We start from the raw sequence: 27,432 nt of genomic DNA on the forward strand, positions 1-27,432 counted from the left end.
TTATTTCAACTACCCAAAGCACATGTTTCATGATTTGTAGTTTGAAAGTTAGAAGGATAAACGTTAAATACAATTAAATAGAATGACATATGTTGAATACAGATCAAATTTCTGTTCAATGACTTTTTTAATACCTGGGCAACGCCGAGTAGTACAGCTAGTATATCTACAAATATATGTGTATTTATATAGTGAGCTCAGAGTTTTGCTTGATACATAATATACCTGGTAGGTACAGTCTTCATAGAACTTCATATGAAAATCCATCATTGATTCTCCAGGTACTTAATTATTAAAATTCGGTTAAATAATTCAGTATGCAGCACATGAACCTCAAATTTGTTTAACTAGATTTGACCTTGTTGTATTCAATATGATATTGATAACAACCAGAAAGCCAAAAACTTCTACCGTCTGATGCTCCAGTCTAATTCTATTCTTAAAGGCATATATTCTAATTAACTTCATATAGAGTTAGAGTCTTTGAACGCAGGTCATTGTAAACCGATCTCCTGGAGGCTGTCCTTCATTGTAACCATACAAGCGCTTCTTACCCTCTTCAGCCAAGTCACTCTGTGTCTTTTCAATGGTAACTCTACCATTAGCAAGGTTTTCCTCTACATAGTTAAAGAGTTAGATGTTTTAAGCTGTTTGCAATCTTACACCTATGCCTAACAAACATACATACTGTGGTAGCAAGCTGGTTATGACATTTCTGATAGATTTCTAGTACGTTTGCACTTGCAGAGCAAATGACGAGCGGAATGACGTTAATAATTATTTATTAATGCTCGGAAAGTTCCCACCAGCGTTTTTGTGCTCAAGTGCTTTGTTTTCAAAGACTAGATGTCTAGCAACAGACTACTTGACAGGGAAAATATTTCTCTTTTTCACCGGTATAGACTTTAGTTAATAGTGCTAGCTTAGTGATAATGGAGTCAGGGCATATTTAATTAAGTTGGGCATTTTAGATAAAAATAACTTTCAGATGTGCTGAGAGTATGTAAATTTCACAAAACCTTATCATTATATTTTAGTTTTCAAGTGCTCAACAATATTTCTATCTGTAGCAAGTTTTTATTTAATATACAATTTTTAAAACATCATTCTAGTTTTTTAACACATCTTTCCTGCTCAGACTTAGAAGTAGCCTTCGAGCTTTATTGTGAAAAAGATTTCTTCACACTGTTCTCCTTTTAATGCATCAGGAGTGCTCAAGCGACTGAAGCCAACAAACTTTTCAAAAGTAAACCAATACTTTAGCAGACTAAGTCAGGCAGTGTTATAAGGACATAGCCAAAGCTACACACATCAGTTTTTTTATATATAGACGGCAAAAGTTGAAGCCAAAGTTTATAATCAGTTTATACTTTAACTTATTGCTCTGTATAATTCATCTTGATAAGTTAGGAGTAAGTCGGTATCATAGCAAGTAGTCATATTTGATGATGAGGGTTTTAACACACAAAGTTCTCGTCAGAATAGTCACATTTAAAATCACTGTCATCGCTTTTAAAATCACTGCTGTCACAATCGTCACCTTTTTGAAGTTGTTAACCAAAACAACCTCTTTCTTCACATTTGTTATTTTAATATATATACCCATTCTGGTGGCTCTGGGTTGCGTTGAAAACCTAAAACTTGCTCAGGTTAAACTTCTGCGAATCAAAAACATGGCTCAACCAGTGATTTTCACAAACTCATGAGTGATGTTTGGGGGTGTTACTAATTACTCCGCAAAGATTGACCTGCGATTTAAGTTTTTAGGGCTACACTTCCTGTACTGAAAATAGACCGAGATTGTTTTCAATAATCACTGTCAGTGACAGACTTGGAAATGGACTTTCTGTCAGTGTATCGTGGCATTTCATTGCTGTTTACATAAACTACTTGTCACTTTATGAATGCTGTGCTAGATGCTTCATACCAAAACTAGCGAAGTTTCGTTTGATAGGTTGATTTATGGACAAATAATAAGACAGTTAGTAATCCTACTACGCAATCATTGTCACCTTGTCAACTCTCATCTGTCACTTTCCAATTATCCCTGTCGTCAGGTCACCAAAATCATCATAAAACATAGTAGGACCGCCAATGATGTCTACTTACTATACGAGGCACTTCATTTATTTGATATAAAGGGGATGTAAATAAGTTGTCATTAATCAGTTTTTCATAACAAGCTTTTTGAGTTTTACAACCATAAATTTGTATTTACTTATTAGCTGCACTTACCACCCAGAAATATGGCAGTCTTTACCTCGAACACATTCTCACAAACCCATAACTGCACAATGATTCCTGCATGCACAGACCCCTACACACTAGAGATTTTTTGTCAGACACCGCACACATGTTTTTCGATCTCCTTCACAAGACATCTACCTTCGTGTTCATTTACTACCTGCTAGCAAACGAACCACTGGTTTTCTTCGCCAGCCAGTTTATGTATCATTGACTAATCACAAGGAAGCTGAGCTTGACAATGATTATTAATTTCATTACATATTCATATTTTATTCTACAGTTACCAAAAAACTTTAACATAACCGTTTGAGCTTGACTAACGTTAAACTTATTTGGAAAGTTGAATCTATCTGTGCACCACAAACATGTTTCCTTGTTTTGCTCGTCACTTCTATATTTTGGAACAGTTTTCGTGGCATCAAAAATAATGTACCTTCTTGCCATGCATATAAATTTCAGCAAAGATACAGCAAACAGACATATACATGTATGTATATATATATACATATATGTATATATATATATATATACATATATGCTACTTATATATATGTATACTACTTTTATATATATATATATATATATATATATATATATATATATATATATAGTCAAATTAGATTGAATAGGAGGCCACTTTGAAAAATATATCCACGATATAGGGCTTTCGGATAATAGGAGGCTTCTGATAGGAGGCTTCGCTAGAAACATGCTTAAACAACTCTACTCGTCATGCTGATCGCATACGTATCTATTTTGCATTTTGCATAAATTTTGTCGGAGAGTTCAACATTTTGGAAAATTTTGCAGGTTAGGAGGCTCTGTAGTTTGAAATGGAGGACCTCCCATTAGCGTAAAATTTGAAAATCTTTATACAAAATTCTGAGTTGTCTTCTCTTTTGCAAGAGAAGTTATCTTCTCATTAAATTCAGGGCCTCCTATTATGTTTTTATATCTTGAATTAGATAGTCCTAGTTCCAAGCTCTACTTCTTCTTTTTATATAAATTTAGCTAACTATGATATTTAGTTTGGTTCTTTTTACTTGTAATGAACCTTTATTGCATCATTTAATTTTCTATCAATTGGTTAAAAAGGCAAACTAATCCCTGAAACCCCATTTCAGGGATTTTGCCAACAGAACCTAAGAAAACCGATTTGCAGGCACATCTGTGTGTGCTTTGATCTAAAGTTTATCATACGTATTATTCATAAAATTGAAAACTTATGCTTTTCCTTAATACCTTGTTAGTGGGCATGCAATGCAAAAACAAGCACTTTGTCCATTTAAAAAAAGTTGTAATAAGTTGCAATAAACGCTAGGATGGTATTGACATCAAGTAATTGGTATTGAAATCATCCTAGTTGTCAAATAGAAAACTTTTAAAATGTATATTAATTAAAACAGTGCATATATTCATGCTGCCAAATATGCCTGGTAGAGTCAGAGACACCCAATTTTTAAAACATAAATGTCAAACATGGGAGATTTGCATACCTGTGGCCACATTTATTACTTATAAAATTTGATTTAGTCAATTCATTGCTACTGAGGCAAAACTGGGAAATATAGCATATGTGGGGCTTTTTGGATTATAAAAGGTTTCAGATAAGAGCTTTCGATGAAACCATGCAGTAACATTGAACACACTGTGCAGATTGCATGCATGTATATCTAACTCGCATTTATCAACATTGGTCAGCATATTTCTTTAAAAAAGCCCAAACTTACTCAAAAGGAAAAAAATTGACTCTTTAAGCAACCCCATCAAGGAGTTGAGTTTATAGAAAAGGAAAGCTCAATATAAGTACGTCAAACAAATTGCTCAAGTGAGTGCAACGGTGACAAATAAAACATTCTTAAAACACAATGAGTTTGTATAAATCTAAAAGTCTTTAGTGCAAATGGAGCAACCTATCAAAAGCAGGCCAAACAGCTGTTACATTACCAAAAGATTAAAAATCAAAGCATTCACAAGAATACCATAAAACATTTATCAACAAAAGTGGACTATTTTATTTCTGTCAAATAAAGCTGTAGAGCTTCAAAACACTGAGCTCTATAATTGTCTTGCAAATTGTGCGACCATCTCCTAGCACCTCAAAGTATAATGTGTGAAGTTGTGGTAGCTGTAACTAATGGCTCTGCACAACGTTTAAAATATGATTTTAGCTAGAGATCTTAGAAGCGATTCGCAAGAGAACTTTGTTGATTGTAGACACACCCAGCTACAGAAAGAACTTTAAGGTTGGATGTCATTTCAGTCACTGGATGCCTTTTTGGAAATTGAACATCAACTTGTTGTTTGAAGGTTAGGCAATCTAGACACTTTGCCTCCACTGGTAAATATGCTGCTCTACCTGCAAAGAAACCAGTTATTAACCTGTTAGTATAGTTAAAAATTAGGAGAATGTTGAACACTACTCATTTTACAGACTTTCCCAAGATATCAAACCAGCTTTAAAACAATACTGACTAAAAAGTGTGCTCCATCATGTTGTTTTAGAACGCTTAGGAGATTGGCCAGAAACTTGAAGAGTAGGCTTTTGCAGCTAGCTATATTGGTGGCTGTACTAAATGTAAGTCACACAGAAGATGCTTTCCTACTGAAACTCTGCATAATTATGTTTGCCCTAAAGAGATTGCAGTTCTCACTATGTTGATGTTATGCCTAAAAAAAATTAACCTAGTAAGCCTTAAAAAATTCTTGTTTCGATGTTGTTAACACAAGTTAACTCAATAAAAGTAAAAAACAACAAACATTATCATTAATGCTTTCTTTTAAGCTAAAGCTTTTTTGTCAAACTATTAGGTAAGAATGGTATCTTTTAAATATAAAATGTAATGAATAGTTGGGTTAAGAAAAGCTTTATTTTACAAACTAATAATTACAGCGTTACCATTCCTCTTATTTTTAAGCAAAATGCACCAAAATCTACAAAATTTTACACATTCAGCCTGTACTGTGATGAGAATCGTGTCTGTCCATATAAAGCCACCGTTGGATAATGAAAAAATATTGCATCCCGCTGGATTTGAACTTGCAACATTTACCTTGCTAGATTGACACTACAAAAACTATGCTAATTAACCTTGTAATAATTTGCAATATTTGAATGCATATTTATTGCAACTGATAATCTTTTACAGCACTCTACACTGCCAGGGTATTTGTTGGTACAAGCCAAGTTGATTCAAAATCTTGAGCTGAGTAAAATTCCTAACTGTCTACACGGTCAATTTTTTCCATGCACAGATTGACTATGAATTGTATAAAAGTCCCTTTTCATTCAGTTGGCCTTTAACACTGTAAGGTTGGTGTGTATGAATATGCCTTTCACTGCAATGCATACATGTACAAATTAAGCATAGGGTTACTGCCAGGTTACTCTGCAAAGCAGAGTTGTTCTCTCGTGCACTCAAAACAAATCCTAAATATTTAGGATTATACATTAATCATTAATTATATAGACATTATTGAAATTCTTTAAATAGTTTAGAAGTTTCTATTAAAACAGATTTTCAGCTTTTGTTTACACCATTTAGTCTCTGCTTATATGATAAAGCTACTCCTTGCCATTAGCATGTCTGTGCAAATGCACTCGTTTATAACAGTTCATCTTCGTAGACTATTTGAGATGACCAAAATAAATTCTAGGTCAGCTAAAAATTTAACTCTGATGCTCATATCAACTGATTTGACAATTAAAAAACATTCAGTTTTGAAGGTAGTAAACATGAATTTGGAGATCAAACAGAAGGTGAGGTGAATAAAAGCCACAAAAGACAGGCTGATACTTGTTGCGGCTAGCTAACAAAGTAAAATCAGTGTCTGTATGACTTATCATTTATCCATCGTCGGGAAGAGCTTAGGAGCAAGATAGATTTTGATGAGACTAGATATCATGACATTCAGCTTGGTATACAGACGGTCTCCAACCTACAAACGAGTTACGTTCCGAACAATTGTTTGTACAGTGAATTTGGTCGTAAGTTGCTTCAGTGCTATATTTTGTATTATACCTTAAGCTTAAGGCCTACATGTATATAAGTATATTGAAGGTTTATATTAGTATGTTTAAGGCTTGTATAAGTAACCTGTAAATTGGTTTGTACTGAAAAAAATTTTTAATAAAATGGAGAGAATACTGTGGTGGACGCCGGGCCATGACACAGCATTTCTTATTGATCGTATGTGTTGTCCTTTTTTATTATATCGTTGTTTTAATCGTTATGCTAGAACTTATCTTTGTTGTCCTTTTTTATGTGTCGTCCTTTTATTATACCGTTGTTTCACTCGTTATGCTATTGTTATATCTGATATCATGTTATAACACTATCATTTATCGTCACTTTTATTGTTGTCATACCAACTCGCTAGCGATCCTATTTATTCACCTTGTTAGCCGGTGTGCTCACCGTTTGCCGTTAGGACGGAACAGTTGATATTACTGAATATAACGGAGCGCTCTTATTTATTTGAGCAGAGCAGATAGATGTACGCTCCTCGAATAGTGAAATTTCCTTCGCTAATAAAAAAGCTGAATGAAACTACACACACTCTCTTCTTTTTATTTATTAGTCTAGATCGTGCCAAGTAAAGGTCGGCAAACTCCTTTACAATACATACAGGAAAAATAAAAAAGTTCTTTACGCACTGGAGATACGTTCACACACTAATGCCCTGCAACAAACTGGGCAGAGGAAGGTGGATGCTGGGTGATGCTTCTATGTAGCGCCTCTTTCTGCCGCTAATAAGTCGGTAATACCGTCGGTATTATCGATGAATATACGCGCAGACCTGTTCGTATGTACCGTTGTGTGTAACTCGAATGTTCGTAAGTAGGAAACCGTCTGTATTAACACTCCAAAGCTTTCACTGATAGATCCCCTTCAAATATTTCTGATTTCTTGCGAGGCGAATCATTTTACATATTTTTGACAAAAATGACAATCTCTAATGACAAACTAGTTTAACAATGTATTGGTATCTATAATAGCGAACCCTATGCATCTCATCATTGCTCAAGTTTGGCAAGAATGTAAGCGATATTTTTAAGGACAACTATGAAAATTTTGTTAAAAATTTTGGAAACTTTCACCAACTTGACACTTTACCCTATATGGCATTACTTATGTTGGTCAAACAAAAGCTTTACATAAATTATTTACATTGAGAGGAATTTGCGTTATAATAGGTATACATGTACATTATAGCAAAATTTGCTGTACAGCTATTCCAACCAGATAAAAATCTGACCTATGCCCATACTACAAAAAATTCATAATTTGAGTTAAAATACTTGGATTTAAGTTAGAATATGACCTAAAAGTCAATGAAAGGAACTTAAGTTTACTTTTCACATAGGAAACAAATACATTATGCTTATGAAACAATGCAAGTGTTTTGGCCTTAAAGTTTGGCTTATTAATGTATATACTTAAAAACATTACTTTTTATTTTGTGGGTTTTCACTGTCCACAAAAGACCCTGGTCCCCGTTAATCCCGAAAATTGAATGGTGACTGCAAAAAACAGCTATGACAGGCCGAACAGGATTTGGAACAAAAGGTACATTTCTCACAAACAGAGATTGTAAATGGTACAAAAATGCAAGTTAAGCAATACGAGTGTCATTCAGAGTTAAAAAAAGCTATAGCTTGTTGCATACTATTAGATACATCGCCCAAATACATATTATTGAAATTTTCGGACTAGCACAACATTTTTCATCTCAATATTTGTAAAATACATCTAAAAAAATATTGTTTTTCACCAAGGTTCATTCTATGTCACTCAATATTTTGGTGTTTTGACACTCTAATTTACCTTCACTAAGTTCCTTTGTCCGCTCTCCTCTGACCAGAAACCTCCCCAAATATGTAAGCTTTTGTAACCTTGAATCGCCAATTCTTTAGATAAATTTTCTAGCACCAGAGTGGGTGCAGAACATGTTATAGCAACACCCTGCAATTAGTAATAACAAAATAGAAATATCACATTTTTTGAATGGATGATTTTCCGATTTAAATTAAACTCTTTTCATAGCTAATCAATTGAAAGCTCATTGCTTGCTGCAAAAAAAGGAAAAAACTGAGCAAGCAGAAGTGCATCTGATATTTTAGCTTATGACTCTCAATCCCAGCTTTGATATTTGTCACCATTGTGATTTGTAGGCAATAGAAAAACGCGAGTTAAGCAATGTAAAAACTTATTCATATTCTATTAAAAAAAAGGACTTCAAATATTGAAGTGGTATTTCAAAAGCAATTACTCATTCGTAAAATTGATAGTCAGTAGTCTGACCCTGATCTGGACTTGGCTTTTAGATATTATTGCAAAGTAAAGTTTAGAGCTGGTCACCATAGGTTTTAACTGTGAGTTTCAGTTCCTATCCCAGACAATATGCTTACATATAGTCTGTACAAGTGCTATCATCAGTGGACAGGCAACCAGAATGCAAGAACATGACAACTATAAACATGCAATAATACTTAGTCAATACTAAGAATGATTATGAAGTTTAAGAATATTAATCAAAATTACGTACAGTGGCACTCGCATACCGTTGTTGCTTGAAAGGTATGTTTCCAAAAGAAAATCTTGTCATTTTTCTAAAAGATTACTAATGCTTAAAGGTTGACTTGCAACAAAATTCACGCTACAGTTATTTGGTATCAAAAGATTCACCATGTCTTACTCTGTTGTGTTGCATGTGCAATATATGTAGAAATGTGATAACATGCTCTTAAAAGCTCAAAAGCGAAAAGTTAATCGCCGCCATCACGAAATTGCCGAAGATTAGAATCCCGTTCCAAACATGGGTCAAATGGAACGTAGCTCAACAAGATGGCTTTTGTTTACACTTTCATGCAACCTCATTCATTCAAATATTTTCACAATTACACTTCACGCATTCAATAAAACGATGTCTATTGTCCTCAAGCATCTGTTTCCTCATCACTGTATTGATGTCACTTTGAGCACCGATATCTCAAAACCTACCGTAAAAAATGGTTTAATTTTTAACCTTAGCTCGAAGGAATGCATATCATCATCTGATAAGCATGACAAGCCTGTTGGTCACCTGTGATAGTCAAAAAATGCTGCGGAAATTATGCGCGCTGTTTGGCAGGAAGCATGGGTCACATGATGAGATTGCGACTAGACGATTAGATCAACCCAAAACAAAATTGTAAACTAGCGAGCATCTATATTTGGTAAGAGCTCTTTGGCGAAACCCAAAGTTTATGTCATAAATTAGTGCTACAAGAAGTTTTATATTGAGCCTTTTACGGAACTTACAATTCATGTGAGAAGATCACGTGTCAAAACAATAACCAAATCATTTTACTATGTCAGAGAAATGAATTGATTCCAATCTACGGCGGTTTCGGGATCGCGGAGATTAACTGTTTCTTTTTTAGCTTTTAAGAGCTTGTAATCACAGTTCTCCATATTTTGCACACACAACACAGCTGCAGAGTAAGCCATGGTGAATCTTTTGATACCAAATAACCGTAATGAAATTTTGTTGCAAGTCAACCTTCAACAAGCAAAATGATAACAAGCTCCAGTACCATGCATTGACAACTTGGGCAGCTAAGTCGTACATGCAAATCAGATGAGTATTTTACGGTATTTTGGAAAGGCCAATAATTAACCAATATTTGAGTTTTCATCAAATTAAAGTACATTTAATGGGCCATTTTAGCAGCGCAAAGAAAGCACATTTCTGATGACCATTTGCACCAATTTAGGGCAGGTAGTAGGAGTGAAACAAATTGGTTCGACTTATTTTAGTCAAAAATGGATACAAGTATTAGCCAAATGAAAGTTTGTTACGGAAAGTTCTATCATAAGAACATAATTTGAAATAAATTCTATAATAAACCTCTTGCAGTTGCTTCATTTTGTCCTGCAAACACATTAAAATCTGTAATAGAAAACAAGACACCTATACAAAATCAAAACTGGTAGCTAATTTCTGTTAGTGATGACATATTTTTTATTGTAGTTCTACAATAGCACTATAAGTTCCAAACAGTGCATTAACTATTGATATGTGTCATGATCACAGAATTCATGGTAAGTCGGGATTACAAGATTTAGCAAACACAATTTTGATTCTAGCCTAATTGCAGCAGATTATATGGTCAAAAAACTGAAGCACGTTTACCATTAGTGCAAAAACATAGTTCCAAGAAAACTGGTATTAAAGTTTGAGAAACGAAAACCAATGTAAAGTTTTGTTTACATTTCAAAACGACATAGCAACCAATATCAAGATATTGTGATATTTATCTAGATTTCTGTACTTGGATCCAAAAAACTATGCTGAATTTAAAAATCTAAACAGATTTTAGCTGGTTGTCAAAGAAATAGCTGTATATTTATAAGAAAGTGTATTACTTATTTTTGCAGATATTAAAAACAGCTTGATTGTATCGCGATATTGGGCACACCCAAATCATCAACAAAATCTTTAGAAAATTAAAAACAGTAACATATTGCACACCATCGGTCACTATATACTTCGACCTTGCAAACTCGAATAATTATTCTCATAACTAAATCTGATTATAATTTCATAAAAATTGAATAATTATTCTTATTATTAAATATTGTAGTAATCTTGTAAGAATCGTTAGGAAAATATCACCACAACTCCCTTTACTTTCACTGCTTTTGACATCAGTTAGAATACCAAAGTACTCATTACAAGCATCCAAAATGTCAAAGTTACCTTTAAAATTGGCAAAAAAGAAACAATTATTTTTAGCGGACACCATTTTTCAGTACTTCTTGTTTAGCATAGCAACGGTTTTAAGTTTTTTTTCGATGGTAAAATACTTTTATTGGCTAAACTGACTTCAGATTCAGAAAGATCATTATTTGATTGGTCCAGACCTACAGGTTACAAAATTTGTTACCAATATTATAAGTTCAGTTGGTGCAACTTCAAAGTCGAATAACTCAACTTCGTGATTTGCGACTTAACCATGTTTTCTGTGACCGCAACCCATATGATCTACCTGCTGATAACTTCAACTCCTTTACTACCAAATGGATCTCTCTACCGCGACATAAGTGTTTCGTGAAACTTAATTTCTAAAAGAGTGTATAAATGGTTATAACTTTACACCCCAATTGTTTATTAACAATATTTTTATAGCAAGTTTGTCAGCATAAGTTTTTATGTTAGTTCATGCCCCCAAAAATATTACAAACGAGTTGTCGAGTGAGAGGGACCACTTTTCGTCCAATTTGAAATTACTGTGAGGTAAGCACAAAACTCTAGTCGGATGATTTATGAATATTATTAGTTTACATGTTAATTAATCTGATGAACATAATTACTCTCATTAGTACTATTGCTCAATAAAGTTGCTCAGTCTATAGATCTGAAGTTAGTAACCATTTATGGCTGTATTGCTTCTGAAATTACTGGTCATCAGTAAGAAGATTTCATAAAACAAGTTTTTGCAAAGCAAAACTATGCTCAGGTTGTAAACGCATTCTCATTTGCTCAAAATATGCAAATAATAGCTTTTTTCAATCAGGTATAGATGTAATAAGATAATTTACTAATTAATCAGTAATCGGAAACAATTTGTACAAAAGCTTGCTAAAGCCGCATCATGCAGCACTTGGCCATACAGAAACACATTGCCAAACGAGCTGTACTATTAATAGTTTAAGAGTTCACACTGAAACATCTTCAACATAAAAATAAGACATAAGAAATCAGTGCAAAAACTGCTTCGTATTACATTTACTTCATGCCTTGTTGTAATTGAGTATCATACTGCGTGCACAATTAGGAAAAATGGCTGCAAGATCAAAATTTAGTAAGTCTTTAATTTGTTAATGAAGCCGTGATAAAAAACAATTTAGACAATTTATGCAGAACTTAAATGCAACTGCATTTCATCAGCATTTTTATAAGCAGGCTTAGTGTAAAAAAAACAGAGTAAGAGCCATACTACAAGTTCATGAAGTTTTGAACAAATTGTTACTTTACCCTTCAATATGTTGTAAAATGCTAAGACAAGGTTAAAAATTTATGGACGCTGTTGGAAGAGAGAACGTTTCAAATGCCTCTAGATTTCATAAAAAACAGCTAAAAATGATGGCCAGGGTTTTTGAGGACACTTTTATTTGTATGAAAGATTGGTAGATAGAACATTATTACACAAACAGACAATTCCAGAATTAAAGCGCAAACATTGTGGCCATAAAGGGTAAATAAAAATTGTTTCAAAGTAAAAGCTAAAAGGCTATTGTGCCTGGTAGTAGTAGCATCATTACCATATCATTTTTCTATTGAATAACGTAATACACTTTTTATTAGAATAGAACAGACTTTGGTACATTAATTTGTCCTACATGTGATGGCTCTTATTAAAGACCTAATTTTCACCAATGAAGTGTGCCCTCAGATTAAGATGACCCTATTTATGAACCACACCGCCTATCAGAGTTTTTTAACATACACATTAATCAGCAGAAGGTTTTACGCCTAATGTTACCGACAAAAAATCTAAAAAGTGTGTTGCAGTATGAGCTTGGTCAGGTTCTCATCCTCTTTTGCTGATACAATAGGTAGCAATGAGTAGTCCATTTTCCAAAGGTTTATTTATTGCCCATTTCTAAAACCTTGGTAGCTGTAAAGGTCTAACACAGCTGTTTATTGCAATAATAAACTGTAAAAACAAAAATAATGATTCTCAAAAAACTTTGGTCGCTGTTGGCTGTTAACATGTTTTCTATTAGTTAGATGCAGGATGGCGATTGGTTTTTTCCTATTAGGTACACATATGACCGGCTAACTAATTGCCTACTCACTAATAAGAAATGTTTTGTACAAATATTTTTTAGCGCATTGCTCTTGGTTATAAGCGTACATTGTGTTGAGCTGCACTGCGCAGCCTGTTGTACGCACTCAGTTAATGGACTAGACCAAAATCTGATTGTGTTTTATACTTTTTCCATTCGAAAAAACCCAGGCTACACTCATTAAGAAATACATTCAATCTTTAAAAAATGGTTAATATTTTAATACTTTGATATTGTATTTGTACAATTTAAATATCAATTGTACATGCCACTCCATACATGGTTATTTTGCTTCATAACTATTGTTTTACTGTTTTTTGCGGATTGTCAGTGCTATAGTATTTTAGTGTAGCCAACTACCCAATGTAATGACTGCAGTCTCCAGAGCTCACTTTAGTCATCAAAGCCCAATTTAATTATCAGAAGATTAGGACTACAAAAAGTAGAGGACTCATCAACTTACCCTTCAGTTTTTCAAAACACTTGTAGGCCAATATGATTAGTTCTGTGAGAACATGATTAAAGAACAATAGTTCTGCGTGGTGAGCTCATCTTCGTTCTCCAGATTAAACAACTTCTACAAAAGAACAAAGATTTTAACATTGTATAAAAAAATAAGTTGATGAGGACTTTATGCACAGAGTCTATGACCACCTTCAATTTGGTATTGGAAAAAATGTTGAAAGTGAGCTACCGTTAAACCTATATTTGAATGCACCTTGATTTGATTGGCACCGCTATTTGGGACCACATCAGGAGATTGCTTTGAAAATCGAGCGCCATCTTTTTAATGAACGCCAACTCTATTTGAGGAGGTAAGTTACCTTATCAGTATATGTATAGGTTTAGGTATATTCGCCTTTTGTGAAAATATAGCAAGGAGCTTTTAAGGTCCAAACACACTAGGCGATTTTATTGCAAGCGTCATGAGGGCGAAGATATCGCTGGTGCGTGCATAAACACACTCGAGCGATTTACTAGTAAAATCATATAATGGGCACGCTCACAAACTGCCAATAAAAATCCGTATCATTAGTTTTTTCGGAGTTGTTGATAAATTTAGGCCAGTCAAAATGTCGTCGTCTAGGCTACAACATAAACAACCTCCACATTTGTTATTAAACCTATCTCCCTTTCAAAGAGTGTACACTGCCTACACTACAAGAAGACAAAAGAAAAACGATTCTTGTATTTTTAGCTGTAATGTTTTTACAATTTTTTATACATATTTTATTTTGTAGTGGTTTTTCATATTTAATATATTAAATATTTACCATTCTCAAGATGGTCAACCGGCGCAACGATTGACTCCGGATGTTGGTTTTCAACTCGTTTTTTTTTTTAATTTTGTTATGATGGACAGAACTGGGAGTGCTATTATTAAATTCATGAACAATTGAGTGTTCGTTCTGAAGATGTTTCGTAACAAAATAGAAAATTGGAGCTGATGTACGTTGTTGAACATCGGTAAGAAATAATTACCCGCCGTAAAATTACATTCTGGTAAGAACTAACCAATCGAAATGCATCTCGTTAGCAATAAAGTTGTGTAGAGAAATTCTAGCTTTATCGCTCTGCATGAACACGCTGAGTGAATTTTAACACAGATTAGCTCTAACGCAATATCGCTCTAATTATCGCCTAATTTGTTTTCACCTTAAGAGAATGCTTCAGCGATAACACTTGTTCTATTGAGTCAAATATGCTACAAAGCAAAAAATTACTCTGAATTTGTTGTCGGGTTTTATAAAAACACCATTATCAGCTTTTCAAATGTCCTAACCGCCAGTACATCAGCAGCCATAATTAAACATTGTCCCAAAAGCAAGCGGCCTCAAACTGCCTAAAATATCGTACTAATCAAACATTCCATTTTAAGTGGAAAGAAAATGGGATAAACTACAGCATTGAAATTAAAGCACTCTCACACTCACTTCATGAACAGTTCTGTCAAAATCTTTACTGATAACTCAGCTTGCACTTTTATTCCATAAGTGCCAGAGTCACATCTAGGAGCAATAGGTCGGCTTTGCGCTAGAGGACAAGCAAGGCTAAAAGTGATAAAAATTAGATAATACACAATAAACTTTCAAGTTCAATTAATGATGAGGGAGCAAAAGTATCCTACATGGGAGCTATTGCACACTTTAAACATGATACTTGTACCTCACAAACTCACATGGTCTTTTAGAGTAAAGTAGATGCTCCTATAACGTATACCTCCTATAGCATAAATTCTAGAAAAAGTCGGGCAATTTTGTGAAGTTTTTGCTTCGTACCGCGTAAAAAACTCCATATAACTTAAAGTGTATCATCGGGCGAGTTCTAAAGTTTGATTTGAGTGTTAGTCTGTCTCGCCACACCTGCGAGAAAAGAAAGCGACATACAGCGGTGTCAAAAAGTATTTGTCCACCTCAAACCTCACTGCCCATTTTAGGTAAATTTGTTGTAGTAGTCATGTAGAGGGATTAAACCCTGACAAACCATGCATCATTTAAAAGTAAATTAACATTAGATCTTGTTGACACCATCAGTAATAAAATTACGGTTAATCAGGGATCAATAATCATTTATAGGCCAATCAATGTGAATCAGTGCTTATTAACTCATTTTCAAACGCAATATGACATTATTAATTTTCAAGTGGAATATTATCACAACAATAAAGATCCTGTTGGACAGCATGTGCAGCAAAGGTTTACAGTTTTGCTTGTTAAAAGAGGAACAGCTAGAGATCCCAGAATTCATACCAGCGTCAACATCAACCATGGATAAGAAATGTGTCAACGACCTCATCATTCGCCTGCTTACGATGGGCAATCTGAGCAATGAAAAATAGTGAAGAAGCTTAGAGTATTTCAATCTAAAGAAAATTAAGTGGTAAAGAAATGAATGCAGCATCAAACCACCAAAGATCTACCATGATCAAGGCGTTTGAAAAAACCAGCTGTCCAACATGATTGCTGGTTTCAGATTATGAACACTCTAGCGCTCGTGAGGCTTGTTCACAGCATGCCTAAGGCTGCAGAATGGTTATAGTCTGCAAAGGCTACCAGATAAAATATTAAAATGCAAAACAACACCAATGGCTTTTTTCTGGGCCCATAACAGTACAAAACTGTTATTTTCAATTTAGAAAATAATTAAAGAAGAGATAATAACGAAATTTGCGATAACATATTTTCTGGTATGCAGTGTGAATTAGTAGGCAGCGGTTGATACAATAGAAGATATTTGGCAATTTTAAAATCTAGTTATTTCTATTTTTCAGCTCATTAGGATTGTTTTGATACAGGGTTTTATGTATGCGGTGCAAAATATTTCAAATTATGATGAATTTATTGCAGTGCTACACTTACTTAAACAGGCAGACAAAGATTTTTTCCCAACACTGTACATAAAGCATTATACATATAATACATACAATTTCCATGACATTCTGACTCTTGTGATAATTTGTCTGAAGTGACAACGGAACAGAGAATAGGTACATATAGCAGTGCAATTGTTGATAAATACTTTAAGGCTATTGGTCGGTGCATCTGAATGTCACGAGTTGGAGTTGCAATCTTGAGCTCTTAAGAACGAATAGATGACGAAAAGGTACTATCGCTTTTTTATAGTGAAACTATTTTTTCTTAGTCAATTGTTGTAAGTCGCTGTCGCGTCAAACTATGCGCTCTTCATCAAATTATTGTTAAATTACCACAATCATGGTCTATTAAACCAATGAGGTTGATCATGAAAAGTTGTCGATGAAAACCAATAATACAGTTAAGGCACCGCCAATACATTCAAAAGAATTTAAGTCGGATTCTCACATGAGCGAGTTTGGAAAGGTCCTGAAATGGTTTAGACAATTTACATGTATGTTAACATTCTTATAATGAAAAATCCTTATCATGTAAACGTTCCTAGAACTGATAATCTCATTTTAGCAGCGCCTACTGTACAGTCATGTCTGATATGAGAGCAAAATGCATTCTGGGACAAAAGCTCGCAAGTTAATTTTCTTAAAGTCCTATCTCAAAAATGTTTTTTATATAAATTAACTAAAGATAAATTATTGTGTTGCCATCCTCTAAAAAACTACCAATAAGAGATATTACAATGAAAAAATACATGATTTTATCTATTCATGCTCTATACCCATGCCCCCAAGGCTACAAATACCTATGTAAAGGTTATGGTCTGCATTAAAATGTAGCAGTATTATGTACAACATAATTTTGAGTAGTGGCAGTATGCAGCAGTCCATACAGTAGCATACCGTATGGAGTTCTTACCTTTCAGAGAATCATAGCACTAATGATTGTGAGAGAGAGAGACCTGATGCAACACGCTTGGTACGCTACACTTTTGTGGCATCGCATAAACAAACTTAAAGTATAAATTTAATATAACTGAATTCAGCTTAATAAAACATTCTTGAAAAAAACGTTCTGATCTTATATTAGAGCTAATTCTATTTTTTCTTCATTTTAATTTTTAAATCATCTCTTTCTGGCTGGTAACTTCTCGATTTGCTTATACTCTCATTTTCAGCCAACCTTTTTAAAACAAATCTGAAGCAGACCTGACGGGAAAACCGAGTGATGTAGTTTCCGTAACTGGCCTTTCGCATCTTTGGGCATTTAGTGATACATCAAAAACCACCTTGCAAGCTCGCATCTCTAATTTTCTAGAATTTCAAGGCGAAAGTGGGTAGTGAGATAGTGAATGGTACAGAATTTGTGTAAACATAAATTGCTTGAATTCTTAAATCTATTTATTGGTTATTGTTATATATATATATCAATATATTTATTTTGAAGGTTTGGGGTAGACTGACGCAATCTTCTGAAGAATCAATTGATTTCCTATAGCCGGTTTGTGTATTGACTCGTGTTCGCTTCAAATTCTGTATCATTTACGATTTTGCTAGCCATGAAAGTTTATTATAAGTTATGACTAATGTGTTGAGAGTATATGGGAGGTCATTAAGTACAAAGCCCATCAAGTCAAGTAGTCAATGATGACTTACCAGCTGTTCAAAATTAGGTTGGGTACGTGTCTAATGACAGGGAAGAAGCGTTCAACTGACATTTATGATCTACTCATCGCCAAAATCTTCCGGAAGACAATGCAAGGAAGAGGACCTTGATGACCGCCCAAGCCTATATAGATGAAAGAACCGTGAGTCACCACCAGTTTGTATGTCAATGAATTTGATATAGAAATACATAAAGTGCTGGTCAAATGAAAAGCAATACACGAGATGTTATGGATGAATAGCTATGCAAATGGCTTTGTGCTAACCCTTGGTATGAAATATTACCCAAGCCTGTGTCATTAGACAGCAACCACATTTGCTAGTTAAAGCTCTAATTTTCAAATAAATTAGACAATGCTATGTAAATACATGTAAGATAATATCATAGTTGTTAAATATAAATACAAACTTGTAAAAATCCATGATACGAAACCGAGTTTTAACCCGTTGATCCTTGCTCGATCTAATCAATGCGTGTCAGTAAACCTAGACAATATGTCCAGCAATCCGAAGTTATTAATTTTTTACCAAATATAGCTAAACGTGCTAACAATGCAATGATATTTGGTGAAACAGCAGTACAAAACGTCGGACAACCTACAGCAGATGTCATCAAACAGAAAAAAACAGTATGTCACCATTATTCGGGCTAAAACTATAAAAGTTCGCATGATTTTAAACACTCATTAAACATTTACAGATAATATTCATCCATAGCACACTCATCATCCTTTCATGACTCAAAATATACTGGAAATTTATATTTATTATCATAAAATTCCACATTTGTATCACAGTCATTTATGACCTACCAACGAATGAGTCATATTGATTGTTTCGCGATATCATTCTAATAAAATGTGTTATTATAATGAAAGAAGTAGATAAAGATAAGTGAAAAATGTTACAAATGGAAGTGAAATTCAGAATCTAACATCCTGCGAAAAAATTAATTTTATTAGTTTTTGCTGTTGCTTAAAAACATATTTTGTAAACAGAACCATATGGAAGCCTGTATTCCGCCATTAAGGTTTCTGCCACAGCCTACGCAATTCCGTAATACCAGCTGTGAGGGTTCAGAGGGCTAACATTGATGAGATACTGCATTATTTACTGTTTTGGTTAGTATTGTTCCTTATACCTAAATTGTAAAAACAAATGAAAAATAATTTTCTTTTGTTTTGCAGGTACAACTACAAAAACATTGACAACAAGCGTGATAATCTCAAATCAGAAGATTGGAGACTAAAATTATAAAAACACTACACCATTCTATGTCATTTTAATTGAACAAGTTGAACTGACTGAAACATGCTACATCTCCGGTGTTTTTTTGTGTAAAACCTAACTTAATACATGACACCAGCATAGTCAGCGTGATATTTAAATGCAACTATAATTATTTCCCGAGTTGCATTAGTCCATAGCAAGCATAGTTGCTGAATATTGCACATCTTTTAAGTGGAGTAAACCCAGCACTTATACATTCTGCTCAAAGAGTTCTTGTGCCAAATCTCAAACTCAGCAGTCAAAATTCTAGCCAACAAAATAAAAATACTCAAACTTTTAAATATCAAGATTTGAGAGAAGATAATTCCCGAATTTCCAGTGAGTATAATACTACTTTTTACTAACAAAAGTCAACCAAAATACCATGAGAACAGTAATACACAGTGTGGGTAAGGTTAGTCGGCTAGGCTATTAAAAACTAGATGAAATCATAATTGTTATATACAGGGTTTAGCTTTATAAGAGGGTCAGTATGGTGTAATCTCAAGAGTTCAAAACTTTCAAGTTGGAAACATTTGAAAACATTGAAATCAATATTCAGAGGCTAAGCATGACACTAAACCACAAAAATTTTCATTTTAATGTCATGACCAGAGCTATATTGATTGCTAATTATGATTTTTGTTATGTGGGTCTACAAAAAAAGCTATCTTAAATAGTACTCCACCCTTTCCTATTATAATTAGTTAAAACAATATGATTTTTAAATTTCTTGTTGGCATGAGTAACAGTAACAAAATAACAAGAAAAGAGGGCGTTCAGCTAAAGACTAAGACACAGTTGTTATCAAAATTATAGAGCATATAATTAAACCCTGAAAATAAAATTGAAACAGGAGTCACACTGTTTTATCTTGTCAGTACATACCTGCAACCAAAAGCAAGTCAGGCATCATAGCATCATTACGAAACACGATTGCAGAATCTACAGAAAAAAAAGACAATTGATGGTGAGCATGCATTCATGTTGACCAAGATAAGTTAGTCAGTACATCACAAGTTAGACAAAGACACACGAGTAACGCAAGTAAACAAGTGCCAGCGAGGTGTTGACAGTGGCTGATGGGATTAGCCATTTCTCTGAACTAAACAATCACCAGCCACGCTATTACATAATGCCATACACTCAGCTATACACGAATGGATGTTTAAATAATGCTAGCTACTAGATTATGACCTTTAGTTCTTGAACTGGGTAATGTCTGGCTCTGAAAGCTAAAGCTTGCAAGATACAAAAGGTGTCCCACAGCACATTGGAGAACTATCAAGCAAATTTAGTCATTGATTTTGCTAATGCTGCACACAAATTTGTTGCTAACTAGCATATTAATGTGTATACAGAGAGCTTAATTATTTTGCATGTATCTGTATCATGGTTCAAAAGCTAAGCTTGCTGAAAAATTATTTAGTAATTCATATCTACCAAAGCATTATGAATTATAGCAACTCTCGACTACTGCCAATCGCTTGACATTTCTACAGTTTCTTTGGCTTTTATGACTACAGAGGTTTTCTTGGTTTGCGATTAGGTTATCTGGAGTGTTCTTGTCCCTGCATGCACATATATCTTTTTTGATCACTCGAACCTTATCTCTATCTCTTCTTTGAGTACATAGAACAGTTTAAGTATTGTTCAATATATATACTTAAATTGTAATTTTACAGGTGAAAATAACTTTTTATCATTTTGCAGGTAGAACTACAAAAAACATTGGCGACAAGCGTCAGAATCTCAAATAAGAAGAATGGAGACTAAAATTATAAAAACACTACACGACTCCATGTCATATTTAATTGTTCTAGTAGAACTGACTGAAACATGCTATATCTATGGTGTTTTATGTGTACAACCTAAATTATTACAAGACACCAGCTTAGTCATCATGATATTGAAATGCAATTATAATTATTTTCATAGTTGCATTAGTTCGTAGCAAGCCTGGTTGTTGAATATCACATATCTTTCAGTCCCAGTAAACCCAACATTAATCCATTCTGTTCAAATAATTCAAGCACCAAATCTCACACGCAGCAGTCTAAATTCTAGCCAACAAGATAAAAATACTCAAACTTTCTAATTACAAGATTTGAGAGAAGATAACCCCATGAATTTTCAGTGAGTTTCACTCCTAGTGCCAAACCCTAATTTGTACTAACAAAAATCAGCCACAATACAATCAGGACAGTACTACACAGTGTGGATAAGGTTATTCGGCTAGGCTATTAAGAACTAGATGAAATCATATTTGTTATAGACAGGGTTAAGCTTTATAAGAGGGTCAGTATGGTGTAATCTAAAGAGTTCAAAATTTTCAAGTTAGAAACATTGGAAAACATTGAAATCAATGTTCAGAGGCTAAGCATGACACTAAACCACAAAAATGTTAATTTTAATGTCATGACCAGAGCTATATTGATTGCTAATTATGATTTTTGTAATGTGGGTCTACAGAAAAACGCTATCTTAAATAGTACTCCACCCTTTCCTATTATAATTAGTTAAAACAATATGATTTTTAAATTTCTTGTTGGCATGAGTAACAGTAACAAAATAACAAGAAAAGAGGGCGTTCAGCTAAAGACTAAGTCACAGTTGTTATCAAAATTATAGACCATATAATTAAACCCTGAAAATAAAATTGAAAAAAGAGTCTCACTGTTTTATCTTGTCAGTACATACCTGCAACCAAAAGCAAGTCAGGCATCATAGCATCATTACGAAACACGATTGCAGAATCTACAGAAAAAAAGACAATTGATGGTGAGCATGCATTCATGTTGACCAAGACCAGTTAGACAGTACATCACAAGTTATGGTGTGTTTACACTGGCCAGGACCGACTCCGATTAGGTGCCAATACTCTGACTCAGACCGGTACCTCAGACATTTCACGTATGGGTGCCAACACCGACTCCCCTTTACATTGCAACGATCAAACCATTTTTTTCGGTACCAACAGCCAATCACAGCGCTTCGCCGTTCTGACCTTCACCCAACCACGCAAAGACGAGTACACATAAAAATCAACGCGTTTGATGTGGAAAATTATATACTAGTACTACACTATTACTACTGCTCCTACTACTACCGCTAGAAGCAACTACTGAATGCCGAATGGAATCTTCCGATGACGATTAGATTTTGTTGATGGCAGGATCAGCTGCGGGAGCTCTGAGAGTCTGTATTATATGTAATTATATGTTTGTATATATTTTATGTCTATAAATATTTTATTATATGTGTTTTCCTTTTTATTATAGCCTTGTTACTCGTTGGGCTACCAATTGTCGTCGTTTATGTTGTCATATCAACGCACTAGCGGGCCTAATTATCGGCCATTTAAACATTGTTACCTGGTGTTCCTACTCGGTTCCGTTAGCCGGAACGGGCAATTTTATTGTATATAAGGGCGCAACGCTCACTTAGTAGACAGAGCGAATGGCCGTACGCTCCTCGGCTAGTAAATTTCCTTCGCTAATAAAACCTTGAATAAAATCACACTCAATTTATTTCTGTATGAAATAATTTAGATCGTGCCAAGTAAGGGCCGGCAAATTCCTTTAAAGTAGTACATGTAGTTGAACTAGTAGTAGTACTAGTAGTAGTCATACAACTGGCTATTCACTTTTAATTAATTTAAATAAAAGCTCACTATCAGAAAGAGCACTAGGGAAAGTTTAATGACAGTCTCCTAGCCTCTCATTAAACCTAGCCCTTTCGTTTCATAAACTTAGAACTGCCATTAAAGCTTAGGCTCATTTAATCAGAGGCTCCTAGCTTATGATTGGCTGATGAGCTGCTGGGATTCACCGGACACCGACTTTCAAATCAGCACCAACACCGATCTCTCTGCTCACACCTACCGATGCCGACACCGACTCATCAAATTGGTCTGTGCTCGACAAAATGGGTGACAAAATTGGCCAGTGTACACGCACCATTAGACAAAGAAGCATGAGTAATGCGTGTAACAAGTGCCAGCGAGGTGTTGACAGTGGCCGATGGGATTAGCCTGAACTAAACAACCCCCAGCCATGCTATTACATAATGCCATACCCTCAGCTATATACAAATGGATGGTTAAATAATGCTAGCTACTAGATTATGACCTTCAGTTCTTGAACTGGGTAATGTCTGGCTCTGAAAGCTAAAGCTCACAAGAGACAAAAAGGGTCCTGCAGCACACTGGAAAACTATAAAGCAAATTTTAGTCATTGATTTTGCTAATGCTACACACAAATTTGTTGCTAACTAGCATATTAATGTGTATACAGAGAGCTTAATTATTTTGCATGTATCTGTATCATGGTTGATTAGCCAATCAAAAAAATGTTCAAAAGCTAAGCTTATGGCAAAATAGTCATTTTCTCTTAAGTAATATCTGCAACTGGGAATATTAATAATATCATTCAATAATATAAACATCCATGGTAAAAGATTTTTCTCATGTCATGCGTATCTAATATCCTTCACAAAGCCTTGTTAGCAAAGCTGATGCTACATGTAGTTCTAGCATTATACAATGTTGCTCATTTTACATCCATTTTTCGTCCTAAATTTCTATACTGAAAAATGAACTACTGCTAACTTTTGCCTTGCAATGGAAGCTTTGATAAGGATATGGTACGGAAATAATTTTTGTATGAATATTACAATATAAATTACAGTCAAACATGGATAACTCGGCCACGGATAGCTCGAAAACATGGTTAATTCGAACAGTTTCTTTGGTCCGTTCCCACGTAATGATAAATTGCTATAGATAACTCGAACTCAACACTGTTAATTCGAACTGTTTTTTTGCCCAACAGCTACCGAAACGGCCTATTCAAAGCCATAGAGGTAAACTTCATCTTTTCGTAATTCATAAGCGTCGTTATTACCACCATCGGCAAAATATTTTTGTCAACGACTTTTCTAAAAGTTTGGTGAAATTTGATTTATACTGCGATACGATGAATAGCACGGGCTAGCCGGGTCACGCGCGCAAGAATTTTCGCCACGCACATACAAAACAAAAATCGCATGTTGTTTTGTATGTGCGTGGCGAAAATCCTTGAGTGCGTGACTCGGCTAGCCCGTGATGAATAGTTTTCCGACGTTGATTCCGTGTTGAATCAACGTCGGAATGTTGAATGTTTAAAACGTCTTAAAAAATGTTGTAATTAAAAGTATGCGTTGTCTGAGCTACAAAAAGCTATTCATCGTTTGACCTAAACACAGAATACGTGTGTACATTCAATAAGTATCTATTAAAAAAGCGTGAGTGATATAGAATGTACCGTAAAACCTCGTAAAACTTCTAATTGAACTGCCTCGGAGTGTTGCTCTTAACGAATCCCAGGTAAAGTAAGGTAATCTGCATAAACTTCAAGAAAAAACGGCAAAATTGATCGTGGGTAAAACCCCAAAAGAAAAAAATGTCTTTTCTTTTGAGCATTTCAACAACGATCAAGTTTTGCCAATGTCAATCTGAAAAACGTCCTGGCAATAACATCACCTCAAACAACAAACCAATCTCAAGTGATAGAAAAATCTCTATACTTTTTCATGAAAACGTTTTAAACTTTACATTAGAAGCATTTAATTTGAAACAAACCATTTGTGCTTTTGATTTATATTATAGTTTGTATATGTACATGTATCTAATAATAAATAAGTAAATATATGGACTTGTGACAGTGCTCTGATAACTTGAATGCTCTGATAATTCGAACACTTTTGCTCGGTCCCTTGAAGTTCGAGTTATCCATGTTTGACTGTATATACCATTTCACTATTCAGTTCTTAAACATCCTTCTGTAAACCATATTATTGAAACAGTTGCTGTACATTTTTGAATCCCTTGAAATCTTTAAAAAGTCGAAAAACTCATCATTCGCGACCTTGAAGCTTTAATGTAAAGCATGCATCTAGCAACCAGTTAGCAAGACAACATTTTTCTGTAATCCATATCTACGGAAACATTACCAAGGATAGCGACTCTCAATTCTTGCAAATCACTTGACATTTCTACAGTTATCTTCAGCTTTTAAAACTACATATGTTGTCTTGGCCTGCGCGGTCAGGTGAGTTTTTGTACCTGCATATTTTTTGCTCCCTATAACTTTATATCTAAGCATTCATAACAGCCTTTCTCTTCTTTGATTTTCTGCTTTTCAGTTGTTATACGACTAACACATATATAAAGTCAGAATGACTGCGTTAAAAACATGAACATGAAATAAATGTTAGGCTACAATCATTCAGGCTTCTAATAAAAGTCCTAATTTTTTGTTACTTTGGATGAGTGACAACCACAAATTCTTTAGTTCAATGTAATCCCCAAGGTACATGGTAAGCCAGAGCTAAAGCATAAGCACACATACCTGCTACCTCCACTATCTGTCCTATTTCTTAAATAGAGTTTTAGCCTATCCTTGTTTGTCTAAATCAGAAACTAAAGCTAAAAGCCTGACTGTAACGAGATGGAATGAGGTAGATTTACAGCCTTACTTAGGCCTGGTTCAAACCAATATGGCATCTAAGACACGCGTGACAGAGTACCTGTTATGCAAGCGATCGCTCATGGACTACAAGCTCAGAGTGCTCGACTATTATGTCCTACAGAAAGAAATGTCGTCATTTGCGCAATTAAATTAATTTGATGCCCATACGCAGCTACACAATTTGTTTGCTTTCCAGCTGTTGCATACATAATGAGTCGAGATTACGCAGCTGTCCCCAGGTCTGAACCCGGCCTCACCTTAGCATGCGCAGACAAAGGAGTGCCACACTGATAATTTCAAGATAAGATAAACTTCACTACAGGATTTGTAAATTTTTGATGGTTTTAATTTATACGCTACCACGTGCACAATAATATATATATATATACAATATATCATTATATTTTTAAAACAACAACTGCAAGAGACTTGCCAAATCATTAGTTCAAAAGGCAATGATGAAAGCGGGGATGAATTTGAGCACAAATTTAAAAAACAATATATGCATAGTGCATAAAATGCTTTAAAAAAAAAATATTTGAAGCATATAGGTGTCTTTTAATGCTCTTTAAATGCTTTCTGGAAGGCTCACCTATCTGGTATGTCTATGAAATTTATTTTAAGACTGCAGGGCTTTCTGCAATGCTTTAAAACAGTATACAGTTCACAAGCTATCGGCATGCTTAATCCATCATGGCTAACTGATTGTCAATGACAGTAGTTTAAAAACACTGCTACATTAGGCAGCAGTAAAAACTTTTGTTAAATCTTTTCTTTTTCAGTTTAATATATATGATATCTGAGTAAATACAACATCTTTAAAATTTATTGAAAGCCTTTTACTAAAAGCATTGGAGTAAGTAAGAACGTCAAAGTTCAGAGTGACAGTGAAATGACATTGCCTTAATTAGTGTGTCTCTATCAAAGCCGGGCACTGCTACACTTTTGCTGCGTCATTTGCTGTTAATTTCTCTCATCCTTTGTCCAGCTGGAGACACTCCATAGGTATTACGTAATTACTCTTGCATTGAGGGTCTGCTGCGCCAAATTGGACATTCACTGATCCCCATAGCTCGTTGCTCTGGAGTGATTATTTCTAATCACAATCATTCTAAACATAGATGTTTGGATTCATCAAGTTGAAAAACATTTAAAATCGCTAATTGGAAATTATGCAACTCCTATTAAAACATACATGATAATAATTGAAAACTACCGTATGATAGGACAATCTTGTGCCAACACAATCTGTTTGAACTATTATAGCAATAACAAGTAACAGTTATTAGCGGAGAACATTAGCTAAGAGAACATTTCAGGGGTTGATGTAGATCTGGCCATCCATAGGAGCTTATTTGAGAATTGAACAATGAACCACAGTTTGAATGCCAGGAGTTCTAATTGAACAGGCAACGGCTGTCTAAAAAGATAATAAAACTTATGAAAGGTTGGGAAGTTAAAAATGAGCCTAGCTTAATCATTCTCCAAGTTTGTGATGACAGCTCACACCTAAAAAACAGAAGAACATTGTTTGGTT

The 27,432-nt window shown here is 34.5% G+C and overlaps 1 long non-coding RNA gene across 1 annotated transcript; it reads right to left on the bottom strand.

The window, feature by feature from the left end:
• Nucleotides 1–4,605: 4,605 nt before the first annotated feature.
• Nucleotides 4,606–25,913, bottom strand: LOC137404096 (uncharacterized). The gene is made up of 8 exons (XR_010979647.1): nucleotides 25,776–25,913; nucleotides 22,087–22,143; nucleotides 20,275–20,331; nucleotides 18,109–18,241; nucleotides 15,020–15,136; nucleotides 13,549–13,662; nucleotides 8,076–8,213; nucleotides 4,606–6,186 (listed from the first exon to the last, which is right to left on the bottom strand). It is a non-coding gene; the product is annotated as an uncharacterized lncRNA (long non-coding RNA).
• Nucleotides 25,914–27,432: the final 1,519 nt, after the last annotated feature.

The sequence above is a fragment of the Watersipora subatra genome, chromosome 9, assembly GCF_963576615.1.
Source record: "Watersipora subatra chromosome 9, tzWatSuba1.1, whole genome shotgun sequence".
Classification (NCBI taxonomy): Eukaryota; Metazoa; Bryozoa; class Gymnolaemata; order Cheilostomatida; family Watersiporidae; genus Watersipora; species Watersipora subatra.